This window comes from Pinus tabuliformis, chromosome 3_1, assembly GCF_031772625.1.
Source record: "Pinus tabuliformis cultivar Carrire ecotype Pingquan chromosome 3_1, CPIR1, whole genome shotgun sequence".
Classification (NCBI taxonomy): domain Eukaryota; kingdom Viridiplantae; phylum Streptophyta; class Pinopsida; order Pinales; family Pinaceae; genus Pinus; species Pinus tabuliformis.
In genome coordinates, this window is record NC_142301.1 from 982,161,604 (window position 1) to 982,179,632 (window position 18,029).

An 18,029-nucleotide genomic window follows, 5' to 3' on the forward strand; every position below is an offset into this window, starting at 1 on the left:
GTGAGTTATGGATGGATAGACATATGTCATAACCATACACATGTAAAAATAAATATACTTGTTTTGATAGTTATGTGATTTTAATTAATGCATATGAAGTGTTATTAAAGGAGGCATGTCATGATATTTTGTTTATATTTTATGTATGCACATGAATAGATGTTGAAGCATCACTAATAAAGATTTATTATTGGTTTGATTAATTTGATCTAATCATGATATCAAAATTTGTTGACAATAGTAGTTGCAAGAAAATATTGTGACGTATGCAAAATATAGATTATGTTTAACATTATGGAAGGAAATGAGCTTGTGGTCCATGAAGATTGAAGGAATGTTAACAAAAAGATAATCCACTAATGCAAACAACTAGGTCGTAAAGACAAAATGCTCGAGGATTTGTGGATAAATGACATTATAATTAATGTAATAACTTCTAGCTAGTTATGTTGTATTTAAGATGACATTTCTTTGTAATATTTTATGACAATGGTCAAGGGATGGACTCCAGGGGTTATCCAGGGTATATCAGTGCTCAATTATGTGTTTTCCTATTGTGCATTCCTTGAATGAAGTGACATTTACGTTATCAAGTATATGATTAACTAACCTAGTTAAAAGAATCATGGAAATAATGGAAGGTTAAATCATGAAGTTTATGATAATATGTTATAACAATGGTTGTTATGTTATGTAACTTACTATTCCTTTACTATAGCTACTCCATGTAATGATGAATTTTATCTAATGGTCAATGAAGGAATATGAAATAGTAATTCAAAAAGTTACACATTGGTAAATTCTATAAACTTTTTCTAACCTTACGTACTTTTCCATGAGGTTTACTGAAGGATGTTACATTAGCCCTAATATACCCACATTTGGCTACTATTTAAATATCTCCTATGACTTATTATCATTATTTTTATATCGTAGTAGCAGGAAATGATGTGTATTTTTTGGAGTTCATATTTACAGTGACAAAGGGAAGGATGTTGAGGATGTTGAAGTCTTGAAGAGGTATTCGACTTTGAAACAGTTTTAGGATGTATTTCCAGCAGAAATTTCAGAATTTCCACCTCGTAGGGAAGTGGATTTCTCTATTGAGTCAATACCAAGAGTAAAACCAACATGAAAGGCACCTTACAGGACGAGCACTCCAGAGTCGCTGGAATTGAAGCTGCAGTTGAATGAAATTCTTGACAAGGGATGCATTAGGCCAAGTGTATTGCCTTGGGGTGCACCAGTATTGTTTGTGAAGAAGAAGGATAGTACTCTTAGGTTGTGCATTGATTACATATAGTTGAACAAGGTGACGATCTAAAACAAGTATCCATTACTGAGGATCGATGATTTATTTTATCAATTGAAGGGAGCAACAATGTTCTTGAAGATTGGTTTGAGATCAAGATATCATTAAGTACACATCAATGAAGAGGACATTTACAAGATTGTTTTCTAAACCAGGTATGGGAATTATGAGTTTGTGTGGTTCCTTTTGGTTTGACTAATGCTCCACCTAATTTTATGTGTTCATGAATAGTGCGTTGTATCCTTATCTGGACAAGTTTGTGATAGTATTCATTGATGACATATTGATATATTCTAAGAATGAGGAAAAGCATGCAAAACACCTGGTCATAGCGTTGAGATTGTTGAGAGAGAATCAGTTGCATGCCAAGCTTAGTAAGTGCATTTTCTTTCATACTTAAGTTCATTACTTGGGACATGTTGTTTCTAAGGAAAGTATAACAGTGGACCCGAAAAACATCAAAGCTATCATGGAATGGGAAGCTCCTAGGAATGTGGATGAGGTCAGATAATTCATGGGGTTAGTAGGTTATTATAGGCAGTTCATCAGGAACTTCTCCAAAATTCCATATACTATTACATCTTTGCATGGGAAAGGAAATAAGTTTGAGTGGAAAGAGGAACGTGAAACCAATTTTGAGCAGTTGAAGAAATTTCTTACAAACTCTCCAATTCTAAAGATTGCAGATCCAGACAAAGAGTTCATGGTATGTATAGATGATTGTAAGAGAGGACTTGGTGAAGTCTTGATGTAGGAAGGATAGGTAGTATTCTATGAGTCAAGGAAAATGAATGAGCACGGGGAGAACTATGTGACGTATGTTCTTGAGTTGGAAGCTATCATTCAGGCAATGAAGATGTGGAGGCACTATCTTCTTGGCAGGAGGTTCATTTTGATGAGTGATCATAATGGGATGAAGTATTTTTCTGACCGACCTAATCTGAATGCTATACAAGCTAGGTCGTTAGCTATGCTTAGTGCGTTTAACCTCGAGATTAGGTACATTAAAGGAAAGGAGAATAGGGTTACAGATGCTCTTAGTAGAAGAGTATAGGTAAATCACATTGCAACTATGACTTCATATGGGATAGCGTTGTAGGAGCGGATCTTGTAGGAAGGACAATAAGATGACAAGTTCTAGTAGTGTAAGCAGAGGTTACAACAATAGGGTATAGGTGATCATGGTGTGGATTATCATGTCACGACCGATGATTTGGTAAGATTTAGGGACAACATCTATGTGCCAGAGAAAAATGAGCTCAAGGAGATTATATTAGGGTAATTTCATGTCAAGCCATACTCAGGTCACCTTGGATATCAAAGGAAATTGACAACGGTTAAGAAGTTTTATCACTGGTCGAGCTTGAAGAAATAAGTGGTTGAGTTTATTGTGAGATGTTTGGACTATCAATAGGTAAATGCAGAGTGTAAGAATCTAGGTGGTCTATTGAAGATGATTCCGATTCCAGAGTGGAAATGGGAGGTCATTTCCATGGACTTAATTACAGGTTTGTTGAGGACATCGAAGCAACATGATTCTATTATGGTTGTGGTTGATAGGTTGAACAGGGTAGCTCATTTCTTTGGAGTTAAGTCTACAAACTCAACTAGTGACATAGCTCAGATTTTCATCAGGGAGTTAGTGAGGTTGCATGGTATTCCTTAGAAGATTGTGTCAAACAAATATGCCAAGTTCACTTCCAGGTTTTGGAAATAGTTGTTTGCAAGTTTGGGGACAAATTTAGCTTTCAATACAAATGATCAACCATATACAAATGGATAGATAGAGAGTGTTGATAGGATTCTTGTGGACATGTTGAGAATGTATGTAACGCATCAACAATGGAAGTGGGAAGAGTATCTTCCATTGATTGAGTTTGCATATAGTAATGGTTAACAAGAATCCTTGAAGATGAGTCTATTTGAGGCTCTTTATGGGCAAATTTGTAATACTCCTATCAGTTGGAGTGATATAATGAAAAAGGTGTTGATTGAACCCAATATGTTGGTAGAGATGGAATAGGAATGTAAGTTATTAAGAGGAATTTGAAGGTAGCACAAGACAAAAAGAAGAGTTATGCAAATCAACATAAAGCATTTAAGGAGTTTCAGGTTGGGGAGCATGTGTACTTGTGCATCAAGCCCAAGAGGAGCTCCTTGCAGATTGGATCATGCGCCAAGATGACATCTCAGTATTGTAGGCCTTTCGAGATCCTTGAGAAGATTGGATCAGTGGCCTACTAACTTTCACTACCTCTGACAGTGAAATTCCATGATGTTTTCCATGTTTCATTACTTAAAAGATACCTGAAGGATGTTGATAATATGATTGACTGGTTTGTATTATAGGTGGAACTAGAAGGAGAATTCAAGCCAAAACCTCAGTGCATTTTGCAGCATAAACAACTCATTCTCCAAAATAGAGCAATCGAGTAGTATGAAGTGCAGTGGAAGCACTTTGGGCCCGATGAAGCTACATGGGAGATGGATGATCAAATGTGGGCTATGTATCCTTCTCTATTCGCTGGTTGAGGGATATATTCTAATATATGTGTTTGATATTGTGTTTTGGTAATATATATATACCACATCAAGATGTGTTATAAATCTCCAATAAGCGATATGGTGTTAATGGTATGGTGGTCAGGGTCTTAGCAATATGGTATGATCTAAATGTTGCAGCAAGTTGTGTTATAAATCTCCATGGGTAGCACATGTTTTTCTAGTTTATAAGTGTCATTGAACATCGAGGATGGTGTTCCCCCAAGGGGGAGGGGTTTGTAACAACCCTTAGTTGATTTCCTATGTAAATAAAAATAAGACCAAGTTCATGGGACATGTATTCCAAGCTGAATGTGGGGTAGAACATAGCGATGGGTATCACTAATTCTTAATAAATGGCTATGGAAATTGGAAAAGGCATTGGCAAAGGCAAAGAGGCATTAATTGTCATATATGTATGAAAATAAAGGAAAATAGGAGAAAGGGGAGATGAAAGGTCACAATTTGCATGAGAGGGAAATTAAAGGAAAAATGAAGGAAAATGAAGAAAACAGAGTCCTCAATGATAAAAAGGATTATGAGGATCAGTTAACAACTTTTGTTAGTTGAGATTTGGGCAGTTCAGTTTTGGAGCTCTCTTCTATTCACTCTCTCTCTCATACTCTTGCACACTTAGAACATTCTTGGAGCATGCTTGGAGCATTATAATTTCACTTTCATTGGAGAAAGAAGGAAATGGAAAGAAGGAAAGTGCAAGGGGACAAGTGGATCAACAACTGTAGTTGGATTTCTTTGCTGGTAACAGGTTGCATGTGTGATTTCCTTGATGATTTATGGATGTATGGTATATGCATGTGTTTTTCTGGTTATGTTTTTTCATTTGCATGGAGATTTTCCTACATTAATAGTGGTTTTAGCCTTGCCTTTTCATTTCCTGGATAGCCATAGTGTTGTGGGTTTTTCCACTTGATTGTTTTCTAGTTGGTGCTCGTAATTCCTTATGGCTATGGGTTGGAACAAACGCTCTTGAAACAATGGAATAACTTGGTTTGAGTTATTAGTTCTGGAGCCTAGGTTGGGACAAACTCTCTGGAGCCCTTGGTGGGTTGAATTACTAGTCCTTGGAGTCATTTGAAACAAATGCTCTGAAGCTCTGGAACACTAAGGGTTGAGTTAATAGTTCTTGGATCCCTGGAAAACTTAGGTAGAGACTGATCTGCTTACTGATTAGTGATGTCTAACCGTGGAGATGGAATCACTGTGGTTGAGGGTTGAGGTTGTTTGGCCTTTGGAAACCCTTGTTTGGTTTATTCCATGAGATCCCACATTCATGCTTGAAATATGGTTGGGGTGATTAGCTAAAAGAAAGATTTGGTTCATCCCAATCAATGGTTGGTTGGTACATGGAAGTACCTGAATTGGTCAGTATTTTCATATGTTAATAAGATCTATTCTTCTATTTTGATTCATGTGTATTTGTATCAATTATGTTGGCGATATTATGGCTGAGGTGCCATGGTTTCTATGCTAGTTATTTGCTCATTACATGTTGGTTATATGATGTATATTACTTATGGATCTTGACATTTTTTGATGAATGTATGAATGGTTGATGAATATATGGACTAACAAATGTTATTTCATCTATTATGAGAGGGAATTATACCTTCTTGGTGATTCTCATATAAGTTTCAGACTCTTGTGATCAGATATGCATTCATGACCTATAGCTTACATGTTCACCATATGTTTGACGAAATGAATGTCATGGTTAGGCCTGGTTAGGTCAAGTTCTTGTTCAATTTTTGTATGTTTAGCATCATCCTTATGTTATTTATCATTCTGAGAGGTCTCAGAAAGTTTTGGGCAGGGGTCTGGAGGTTGGCCTAGAATTGTGGCTCAGATAGCGGTATTGTAGGCACTGAACTGAGCAATTTACGTAAAAACCGCATGGATTAAGGTCTGTGGGTGTAGTTGGAGGCCTTTGACTGCATGCAAGTAGCGTCAAGGGTGTGGTTGGGAGTCTAGGTCACTGAAAGGAAACCCTGACTCAGAGTTTGGTCACCTGGGGTGGTTCTTTTACCCTTGAGTATCTTGTAAGCCTTGAGGAATGTTTGTGATTTGTCAGTTTTCGACCCCAATTCAATAACTGAAGATTGGAGGTCGGGTCATGTCATATTAACTCTTCATCTCATGTTTACCCTGGTAGGTTGGCTAAATTAGGTAAATGTTGGAGGGGTGGTTATAGATTGGTATTAGAGTTCCTAGGTTGAACACTTGGACTGGATGGGAAAAATGTGTTTGTCATGCATGCATGTTATTTGTCTATGTGTTTGTTATGCATACATTTTCATGGTCATTGTTGTAGTTTGCATCATCATGATGACACTAGTATGATGTTGATGTTGAGGTGATTGATATGTTGATTTCATTATACATACATACATACATACATACATACATACATACATATAGATACATATATATATATATATATACATATATATATATATACATACATACATACATACATACAGATCATATGAACATTTGGCGATGAGTACTCCCTTGACATAGAAGATACATTGAGAAGTTTGAAAGTAAAGATTAGAAGTTGTAATGAAGATAATGACAGGATCATTCAACCACAGGAAAGACTCGCTAGAGCACAAGAAAAGCAACAAGAAGTTAGTGCAGTTATCCTTCAGATTCTATCAAATTTGTAAAGAGAGGGACCACTTAGGATCAATCATGGACAAGAGGAAAGGACTGGCGGGCATATGGATGTAGGTCTCATTTAGGATACAGGTTTGACAGGGATGACACAACCACAGATGGTAGGATCTTTAATCCACATTATAGGAAGGGCAATGACCAAGGGTTCTATTCTAGTTCTGGTTCAGAGAGACATCATTGTCATCACCGCCACTATTCATATAGGAGGAGTGAGAAGTAGTACTTGCTAGAGGATTTCAAGAAAGAAAAGGCTACTATATTTGATGGAGAAATGAAGAAGTCACAAGTTGTAGAAGCTTGGTTGCTTGGGATGAATAATTTTTTTAGATTGCATGATTATTAAAAAAATATGATAGCTAGGATAACTAGTTTCAATCTTAAAGGGAAAGCAAATGTTTGGTGGGAAGATGTGAAGAATGTCAGAGGCATTCTAGAAGAGGAGCTAACTTGGAGTGAGTTCGAGAGATTTTTCAGGAAGAAGTATTTATCTGAAATATACTATGATGCAAGGGAGAAGGAGTTCTATGAGTTGAAGATGGGATATATCACCAATGAGGAGTATACTAGCAGATTCTTAGAGCAGTTGAGATATGTGCCTTATCTTAAGGAGGAGAAAGAAAAGATTCAAATATTCATCAGTGGGTTGTCGATATCATTCAAAGACATAATTGAGTTTAATGAAACCATATCGCTAGAGGAATCCATCGGAAATTTGAAACACTGTTATGAGCAATAAGCACAATATTGAGTCTAAGCGTGTTTGGAAAGGTAATGAGTAGAATAAAGGAAAGTGGGATAAGAAGAGAGGAAAACCTCAGGATACAAAGGACAAGGAGAATATGGTGGTGCACAAGAAGCTCAATGTAGCTGACAGAGGATAGGAATTTCAATCTGAGGACCGAGACAAGGGTGATGGAAGGAAGCCTTTGCAGTGTTAGACTTGTGGAAAGGATCATTGAAGGAGAGATTTCTCACAACCTTAGGGTGGAAGATCACAGATTTAGAGTGCTCATGAGGCTCATAAAATTGGGGATGTTGGAAAGAGTAATCCTCAGATTTATGCAGCATTGGATAATAGGTAGACTAATCATCAAGCATATATTATCGAGATGGAAGGTAAGCTTTGTGATCAAGTTGTTTATATTTTGATTGAATCATGATCTAATTATAGTTATTATTAGCCTTGACATAGTGGATAAGTGTTGCTTGAATAAAAAAGTACATGCGGAGTTTTGGTTGGTGTAGTTGGCTACAGGTACTATGAAAATAGTTCAACATTGGGTGGGATATTGTGCATTTTAGTTGAATGGTATGTCTACATCAATGCATCTAAATGTGCTTCCGTTGGGATCATACAATATGTTGTTGGGTATGGATTGGTTGTACATTTATAGGACTAAGGTAGATTTCTATGATAAGGATATTGAGTGCTTGGATGATTATGAAAGGAGGAGAATATTACAGGGTAAGAAGAACCTTACATCAATGAGAATGGTTACAACTATGCAAGAAAAGCCCAATAGCAAAAAAGGATGTGTATTGCTTGCAGTTCATTTCTCCAGTGATAAAGAGAAGGATGTTGAGGATGCTGAAGTCTTGAAGAGGTATATGGTTTTGCAACAGTTTCAGGATGTATTTCCAACATATATTTTAGAATTCTCTCCTCATAGGGAAGTGGATTTCTCTATTGAGTTGGTACTAGGAGCAACACCAACATCAAAGGCACCTTATAGGATGATCACTCTAGAGTTAGTGGAACTGAAGCTGCAGTTAAAGGAAATTCTTGACATGGGATACATTAGGCCAAGTGTATCTCATTGGGGTGCACCAATGTCGTTTGTGAAGAAGAACGAATCTACTCTTAGGTAGTGCATTAATTACAGATAACTGAACAAGGTGACGATCAATAACAAGTATCCATTACTGAGGATCGATGATTTATTTGTTTAGTGGAAGGGGGAAACAATGCTCTCGAAGATTTATTTGAGATCAGGATATCATTAGGCACACATCAAAGAAGAGGACATTTACAAGGCTACTTTCCAGACTAGGTATGGGAATTATGAATTTGTTGTGGTTCATTTTGGTTTAACTAATGCTCCACCTACTTTCATGTGGTTGATGAATAATTTGTTGTGTCCTTATCTGGACAATTTTGCGATAATTCATTGATGACATATTGATATATTCTAAGAATGAGGAAGCTCATACATAACACCCATCCATAGTGTTGAGATTGTTGAGAGAGCATCAATTGTATGCCAAGCTTAGTAAGTGTAGTTTCTTTGAGACATAAGTTCATTACTTGGTACATGTTTCCAAGGAAGGTATAGCAGTGGACCCAAAAAAGATCAGAGCTATCATAAAATGGGAAGCTCCTAGGAATGTGGATGAGGTCAGACCACTCATGGGGTTAGTAGGTTATTACAAGCAGATCATCAAGAAATTCTCATGGATTTCCTTTCCTATTACATATTTGAATAGGAAAGGAAATAAGTTTGAGTGGATAGAGGAATGTGAAACCAGTTTTGAGTAGTTGAAGCAGTTGCTTACAAACACTCTAGCTCTAAAGATTGCAGATCTAGACAAAGAGTCTGTGGTATGTACAAATGCTTGGAAGAGAGGAATTGGTGGAGTATTGATGCGAGAAGGATGTGTAGTATGCTATAAGTCAAGGAAACTGTATGAGCATGAGTAGAAATATGCGATACATGATCTTGAGTTGGCAACTACCATTCATGCACTAAAGATGTGGAGGAACTATCTTCTTGGTAGGAGGTTTATTTTAATGAGTGATCACTGTGGGATGAAGTACTTGTTTGACCAACCTAATTTTATTTCCATACAAGCTAGGTGGTTATCTACTCTCAGTGTGTTTGACTTGAGATCGAGTACATTAAAGGAAAGGAGAACAAGGTTGCAGATGCTCTTAGTAGAAGAGTACATGTAAATCACATTACAACTATGAGATCATATGTGATAGACATGCAGAGGAAGATCTTGTAGGCAAGACAACATGATGACAAGTACCAGTAGCTTAAGCACAAGTTATAGCAGTAGGCTACATGTGATCAGGATGTGGATTATCAGCATGACTGATCGTTTGGTCAGATTTAGGGACAGGATCTATGTGCCAGACAAAAATGAGTTAAAGAAGATTATATTGGGCGAATTTCATGTCAAGCCATATTTAGGTCACCCAGGATATCAAAGAACATTGATAGTGGTTAAGAATTTCTATAATTGGTCAAACTTGAAGAAAGAGGTGGTTGAGTTTGTTGTGAGATGTTTGGACTATCAGTAGGTAAAATCATAGTTTAAGCATCTAGGAGGTATATTACAGTCGATTCTGATTCCATAGTCAAAATGGGAGGTCATTTCCATGGACTTCATTACAAGTTTTTTGAGGACATCAAAGAAACATGATTTTGTTATGGTTGTGGTTGATAGGTTGACCAAGATATCTCATTTCATTGCAGTTAAGTATATGAACTCAGCTAGTGACATAGCTCATGTTTTCATCAGGGAGTTAGTGAGGTTGCATGGTATTCCTATGAATATTGTGTCAGACTGAGATTCCAAGTTCACTTCCAAGTTTTAGAAAGAGTTGTTTGTAGGTTTAGTGACCAAGTTAGCTTTCAATACAACTTATGATATGTAGAGAGATGGACATACATAGAGGGTTAACAAGATTCTTGAGGGCATGTTGAGAATGTATGTCATGCATCAACAATGGAAATAGGAAGAGTATCTTCTAGTGGTCATAATAATGGGTATCAAAAATATTTGAAGATGAGTTCATTTGAGGCTCTTCACGAGTGGAGTTGTAATACTCTTATCAGCTGGAGTGATCCAATGAACATGGTGCTGATTGGATCAGATATGTTGGCAAAGATGGAATAAGAAATGAAGGTTATTAAGAGGAATTTGAAGGTAACAGAAGGCATACATAAGAGTTACGCAGATCAATATAGAACATTTAAGGAGTTTTAGGTTGCGGAGCTTAGGTTTTTACACATCAAGCCCAAGTGGAGATCCTTGAGGATTGGACCATGTGCCAAGCTCGCACCTTGGTATTGTGGGCCTTTCAAGATCCTTGAGAGGATTGGACCAATGGCCTAAAAACTTGCACTCCCTTCGATAATGAAAGTCCATGATGTTTTCCATGTTTCACTACTTAAAATATACACAAAGGATGTTGATTATGCGATTGAATAGTCTATATTGTAGGTGGAACTAGACGGATAACTCGAGTTGGAACCTCAGTTAATTTTACATCGGAAACAACTCATGATATGGAATAAAGAAATCAAGTAGGTTAAAGTGAAGTGGAAGTACTTTAGGCCCGATGAACCTAGACGGGAGATGACTGATCAGATGCAGGCTATGTATCCTTTTATATTCGCTGGTTGAGTAGATGTATTCTGATATATGTGTTTGATGTTGTGTTTTGGTTACACACACACACACACACATATACCAAATCGAGTTGTGTTATAAAGCTCCAGTAAGCAATATTGTGTTCATGGTATGATGGTCATGATCTCAGCAGTATGGTATGATGTAAATGATGCATCGAGATGTGTTATAAATCTCCATGGGAAGCATTTGTTTTTTTGTTTATAAGTGTCATTGAACACCGAGGATGGTGTGCCCCCAAGGGGGGGGGGTTGTAAAAGCCCCTGGTTGATTTACTATGTAAGTAAAAATAAGACCAAGGTCATGGGACACGTATTCCAAGTTGCATGTTGGGTAAGACATAGCGATGGGTATCACCGGTGCTTAATAAATGGATATGGAAATTGGAAAATGCATTGGCAAAGGCAGAGAGACATTTTTTTTTTTTCTGAGTAAAGACTAATTCTATTAAGTAATGGAAAATATAGTGCAATCAAGCCTGGAAACAGGATTATCAGAGTAGCTATGGAGCCGAAGGTGATGGGGAATCAACCTTGCTCCAAATAGACAGACCAGGGACAGGTCAAAGAAGCAAAGGAATACAAAGGAAGGTACTAATCAAAAGGCTACCCCGAAGGGTTGTTTCCTTCAAATCGACCTTTTTTGCCTTTTTTCTTGCTCACTTTTATCCACCCAGTGGAGTTTGGTTGTGTCATGACAAGTTGTAGATTATTTTGTCCTGAAGGCTGATCATCCTTGTCAGAGTCTGAGGGCGAAGAGAGATGTGTACGTTTCTGAGAAATCTGCTGGTTAGAGGGAGCCTCCTGGTGAGCCGAGGGGGCATCCTTCGGAATTTCCTCATTCTGTAGATCAGCATCAATTTCCTCATCAACCTGCTCATCTGCCTCAGATTCCTCCTCCTCCGAACTCGAGAAGCCTAAATCGTCCATCCGATGGAGTGGTTCAACAGGATTCCATCTCTTGGATTTGGGCTTACGATTCAGATTCTTCTTTTTCTCTTTGAGCTGTGAACATGTACTCTGAAGGTGCCTTGTTTGATGACAATGGCGACAGTGGAAGGCTATGTTCTCGTAATCCAGTGGTTGAGTCCAATGGAAATCTCCAAACTTGAGATTAATTTGATCCGGCAGTCCTTTGCTGATATCTATTTCTGCGCATAGTCTGCCATACGTGTAGAGACCATTTTCCCTTCTTGAAGTATCTGTAGCCAGGTATCGTCCCAAAGTGTTTCCAATAGCTAGGAAGACAGAGAAATCCCAAAAATGTGCCGGAAGGTTCGGGAGCCTGACCCAAATGGGGAGCTTGGAGATGACTGCTGTGGAGGGGTCGAAATCAGGAAACCAGGGGGTCAGAAAAAGCCCAGCTGAATCCCAGAACCAAGGGCCTCCCGTTAAGGCTTTCTGGTAGTCTTCGCTTGTTTCAAAAAGCACCAAGAAAAAACCTTTTGAGCATAAGAAGATTTTACACTTTTTAGTCCAAGAGGTATGGACCCATTGATAAAGATCTGCTGTGCGGGGCCATAGGCCATTAAATCTGCAAATGAGTGCGGATTCTGCAAAGCTCTGGTAGCGGCTTTCAACCCTGGGATTAGAGAAGTCAATGGAGGGAATTTCCTCTGATTTGTCTACCAGAAACGGCTTTGGAGCTTCATGTATCTGGGATGCCTTTGAAGAAGACTGAGGTTGGGCAGCGTTTTTGCGTGCTGCATCTTTGTAAGAGAAAGAAGGGGCAGAGGAGGTTTGCCCAAATGAACCACCTCTTAGACGGAAAGAAACCCCAATAGACGCGTCCTTTTGAATGCTGTAAAAAGAAAGAGGAAGGGAATGCATAAGCTGCTTACCCTTATACAGCAATCTGAGGCAGGAGGAGGGAATCCCCAGCCGGCATTCAAGTTTTTGCAGAAGATCCTGCACAAGATCTGTTGGGCAAACCCATACCATTGTTGTTTTGCCTGAAAGATTAACTTGGATCTGGAATGCCTGAGGTTCTTCTGGTAGATCCAGCTGGTTCACGATCGAAAGCTGCTGCAGAGTTGATCTCGTCTGAACTTGCCTTCTATAAGCTGCTTGTCCATCGATCTGGGATTTTTTAAGGCCCCAAGATATTCTGGGCTCCAGATTTGATGGTTTACCTGCAGATCTGATCATCTGGGTACCATGCATAGTCTGTGCTCCCGATCCAGAGCAGATCCATGACCCTTGACATCGGATCTTGAGGATTCGAAGGCCGCAGATCTGTAATGAAGGCAGATCTGTGACCCAGAGGATTCGAAGGCTGCAGATCTGGACAATAACCAAGGGTGTGACGCTGCTAAGATCGCTTCCAGGATTCTGACCAGTCCGGCTAAGCTTCGGCTCCAAGCAACGATCCTTCAAATCCTCCCAATCCTTCAAATTAATATCTGATAAAGCTTCGAAAATTCTGACCCCAGCGTCGTTACATTTCACAAAAAGTCTGCCATCCGGCGCTAAATTCAACCTCCCCGCGTCCTGTTTGTAGTTCAGGAGAGGATCTAAGAGCGCTTCCTTCCATTTTCCATCGCAAAAATTTTCCACAGACCTCTTCTCAAGATAATACACAGCTCGGACGTACTGTAACTTCATGCTCAGATCCGAATCATGATCAGTTCGCCCATCTGCGTAAGGGCTGCGATCTGAGCCCGGGATTCTCCCTTCCTTGGTTTGCAGAGTGGCGGCGGCATAGACCTCGTTTCCTGAAACCCTAGCCATGGCTCTTCCTCCTCTTATTAGTAATATGAGGAATTCCCTATGATACCAGTATTATACAACACACTATCCCTCTGAAAGAAGATCAGAAAACCCAAGGCAGAGAGACATTAATTGACATTAATTTATGAAAAAAAAGAAAATAGGAGAAAAGGGAGATGAAAGGTCACAATTTGCATGAGATGCAAATTGAAGGAAAAATGAAGGAAAATGAAGAAAATAGAGGCCTCAATGATAAAAAAGGCTTCCGAGGATCAATGCATAAATTTTTCTAGTTGTTCTTTTGTCATTTCAATTTTGGATCTCTCTTCTATTCACTCTCTCTCTCATACTCTTGCACAATTAGAGAATTCTTGGAGCATGCTTGAAGCATTCTAGTTTCACTTGAATTGGACAAAGAAGGAAAAGGAAAGTGGGAGAGAAAAAGGGGACAAGATGGTCAAAAATTACAAATGGATTGCTTTGTAGGTATTAGGTTGCATGAGTTGTTTCCTTATTCATTTATGGATGCATAATATATGCATGTCATTTTCTGGTTATGTGATGTCATTGGCATGGATATTTGCCTGGATTGACAATAGTTTTAGCCTTTCCTTTCCATTTCCTGGATAAACATGGTGTTGTGGGTTTTTCCACTTGATTCTTTTCTGGTTGGTGCTCATAATTCCTTATGGATATGGGTTGGAACAATTGCTCTAAAAGCCCTGAAACAACTTGCATTGAGTTGCTATTCCTGGAGCCTAGGTTGGGACAAATGCTCTGGAGACCTTGGTGGGTTGAGTTACTAGTCCCTGGAGCCGGGTTGGACAAATTCTCTATAGCCTTGGAACACTATGGGCTGAGTTACTAGTTCCTGGAGCCCTAGGCAACTTGGGTAGAGAATGACCTTGTTGGTGATTAGTGATGTCTAACCGTGGAGGTGGAATCACTATGGTTGAGGGTTGAGGTTGAGGTGGTTTCGCATATGGAAGCATTGGTTTGGTTTTGTTTGGTTTATTCCATGAGATCCCACATTCATGCTTAAAATATGGCACAGGGGTGTTTGGATGAAAGAGAGATTTGGTTTAGCCTAATTTATGGTCGGGTGGTACATGGAAGTCCCTGCTTGGTTGGTATTTTCATACGTTAAAAAGAGTTATTTTTCTATTGCGATTCATGTATATTTTTACTAATTATGTTGGCCATATTATGGTTGAGTTTCCATGGTTTCTATGTTGGTTATTTTCTGGTTGTGTGATGTATATTACTTATGGATATTGACATGTTTTGATCAATTCATGAATGATTGATGAATGCATGGACTACAATATGTTATTTCATATTGTTGTTGAGAACTTCTAGAATATTGTGTGTATTGCAACTATTATGAGAGGGCATTAGAGCTTCTTGGAAATTCTCAGATAAGTTTCAGACTGTTGTAATCAAATATGCATTCATGACTTGTAGCTTACATGTTTGTCATATGTTTGATGGAATGATTTTCATGATTATGCCTAATTAGGTCAAGTTCTCGTTCAATTTTTGTATTTTTAGCATCGTTCTTATGTTTCTTTTCATTATGAGAAGTCTCAGGTAGTTCTGGGCAAGGGTCTAGAGGTTGGCCTAGAATTGTGGCTCAGATCTCGGGACCGCAGACACTGAGCTGAGAAATTTAGGTCACAACTGCATAGAGCGATGCTTGTGGGTGTTGTTGGAGGCCTTAAATTTCATGCATGTAGTGTCAAGGGTGCTATTGGGAGTTTAGGTCACTGAAAAGCAACCCTAAATCAAGGTTTGGTCACCTGGGGTGGTTCTTTGACCCTTGAGTGTCTTGTAAGCCTTGAGGATTGTCTGTGAGTTGTCAGTTGTCATCCCAACTTCCCTAATTGAAGCTTGGAGGTCAGGTCATGTCATAGTAACTCTTAATCTCATGTTTACCATGACAAGCTGATAAAATTGGGTAAATGTGGGAGGGGTGGTTATAGGGTATTATTGCATAGCCCAACATTGTTGGCACTCACCCAAATGAAACCAAGGAAGTCTTAAATACATAATATACTCATTAATTAACTTATTAGTTATTATGAAAAATCACAAATCAAATATTACTCTATCTATTTCTTGATTAATCAAAAAAATATTTTGGTCTTCTAACAAAAAGAAAAAGGAAAACCATCCCAAATTTCCCTCTCACTACCCAGGGAAATTAATAATGTGTTAATAACATCAATAAAATGACAACAATCATTATATTAGCTATAATAACCCCTTGGCGTTATATACAAATACATTTAATATTTGATTAAAAAATTCAACAAAAATTAGTTATGAAACTAATTTTAACTTTGGTAAAATTGAATTGTCTCTGCAAGAAAAGAGAAAGATTCGGGAACGAAATAAATACTGCATCAAAATTCTTGGAAGAGGGAAGATATCGAGAACATGGCTCGAGATCACTTTTGTTTTTACTTTTGTGGTTTCTAAAACTAGTCCGAGCACCATATATGATGAAATGCTTGCAATATTTTATGAGCTAAAACTATGTGAGAAACCCATTTACTTGCATTAGTGCAGGTGCTAATCCCTTTGTCTTTTCTACATCTCATGCTCTCAAATTAGTTGTCCATATGGAGCATTCTAATGCTCTATGACTTGCATGAGGAGATAATGTTGTTCTCTCTATTCTTCGAATGGTTTTCTTTTCTTTCATGAATATACTTCCCCATCCTGCTGAGCTCTTTCTTTAGATTCTTCAATTTGAATCTTATGGCTTCGAACTTTGTTTTCATGGTTGTCGCTTGACATAATGTTGCATCTCTCTTTAGAAGAAGTCCCAGAGGTGGATCTGCCCATTTTGAGATCTGTAGAGGAAGGCGAATATGAGTGAGAACATCGCCATTTGCATAAAGATTTAATAGCCTCATCTATCAGTATATTGCAGCGGGAAAACAATACGACTGTATGGAAGCGGATAAGCGTGCAAGAGAAAAGAGATAATGTCAAGTATTTTTGTTGATTTTATTATAGAAGAATATGCATTTGTTGTCCTAAATTTACTTGGAAAATAATAGGTGTATTTCTACACAAAAAACTATAGCTATTGTGAAAACGAATATGTATCTTTATGTATAGAAACAATAACTATTGTGATAATTTCCTTTTAGTAAAAATGTATGTATTTGTTTACAAAAAATAATATCTAATTGTGGTATAATTCTAGAGGAAGAAATATCTTTTGCATGCACGAAAATAATAGTTGATTGTGATAGTTTCTTGAAAATGAAATAAGTTTGGCATGCATGGAAAGAAAAAGTATTGATTTATATGTAATTGTGTGCTCCATTATGTTAGGTTCCTGGAAAAGAACATGTAGTTGCATGCATGAAATATAACTATATCTTAACTTTCATTTGGAATATAGCATGTATTTGCATGTACAATGCTATTGTGAATAACTCTCTTTTGGAAAAGATGATTTTGGAAAAAAAATGCATTTTCATACACAAGAATAGTATCTAATATGTTAGTTTTCTTTTGGAAAACAACATGCACCCTTATGCATAAGAATAAAATCTATTTTATTAGTTCTTTTGGAAAAGAATATATAATTGCATAGACAAAGAAAATATCTGAGGGCCTAGTTTCTTTTGAATAAAGTGTATATAATACCATGCACAATTATCATAGCTAATGTGCTAGTATCCCTTAAAAGAATATGGATAGTTGTTGTGGTTTTCCTTTGAAAGTAAATGTGTGCTTGTGCGAGGGGAATAATAGTTAATGTGGTAATTTTTGTAAATATTTTCCCTCTTCTTATGCGAAAATAGGGTAACAACCATGTAGATTCTCTAATATTAATGCGTTTTGTGGGTAGAAGTAGAATGTAGTTGTTTCCCTTCTCGTGATACTTGTGAAATAGGGAAAAGTGATCATTCCTTGGTAATTTTTATGTATTTTACCTTACAAATATGAGTTATGGATGGATAGGCATATGTCATAACCATACACATGTAAAAATAAATATACTTGTTTTGACAGTTATGTGCTTTTAATTAATGCATATGAAGTGTTATTAAAGGAGGCATGCCATGATATTTTGTTTATATTTTATGTCTGCACATGAATAGATGTTGAAGCATCACTAATAAAAATTTATTATTGGTTTGATTAATTTGATCTAATCATGATATCAAAAGATGTTGACAATAGCAGTAAGAAAATATTGTGACGTATGCAAAACATAGATTATGTTTAACATTATGGAAGGAAATGAGCTTGTGGTCCATGAAGATTGAAGGAATGTCAACTACAAGATAATCCACTAATGGAAACAGCTAGGTTGTAAAGACAAAATG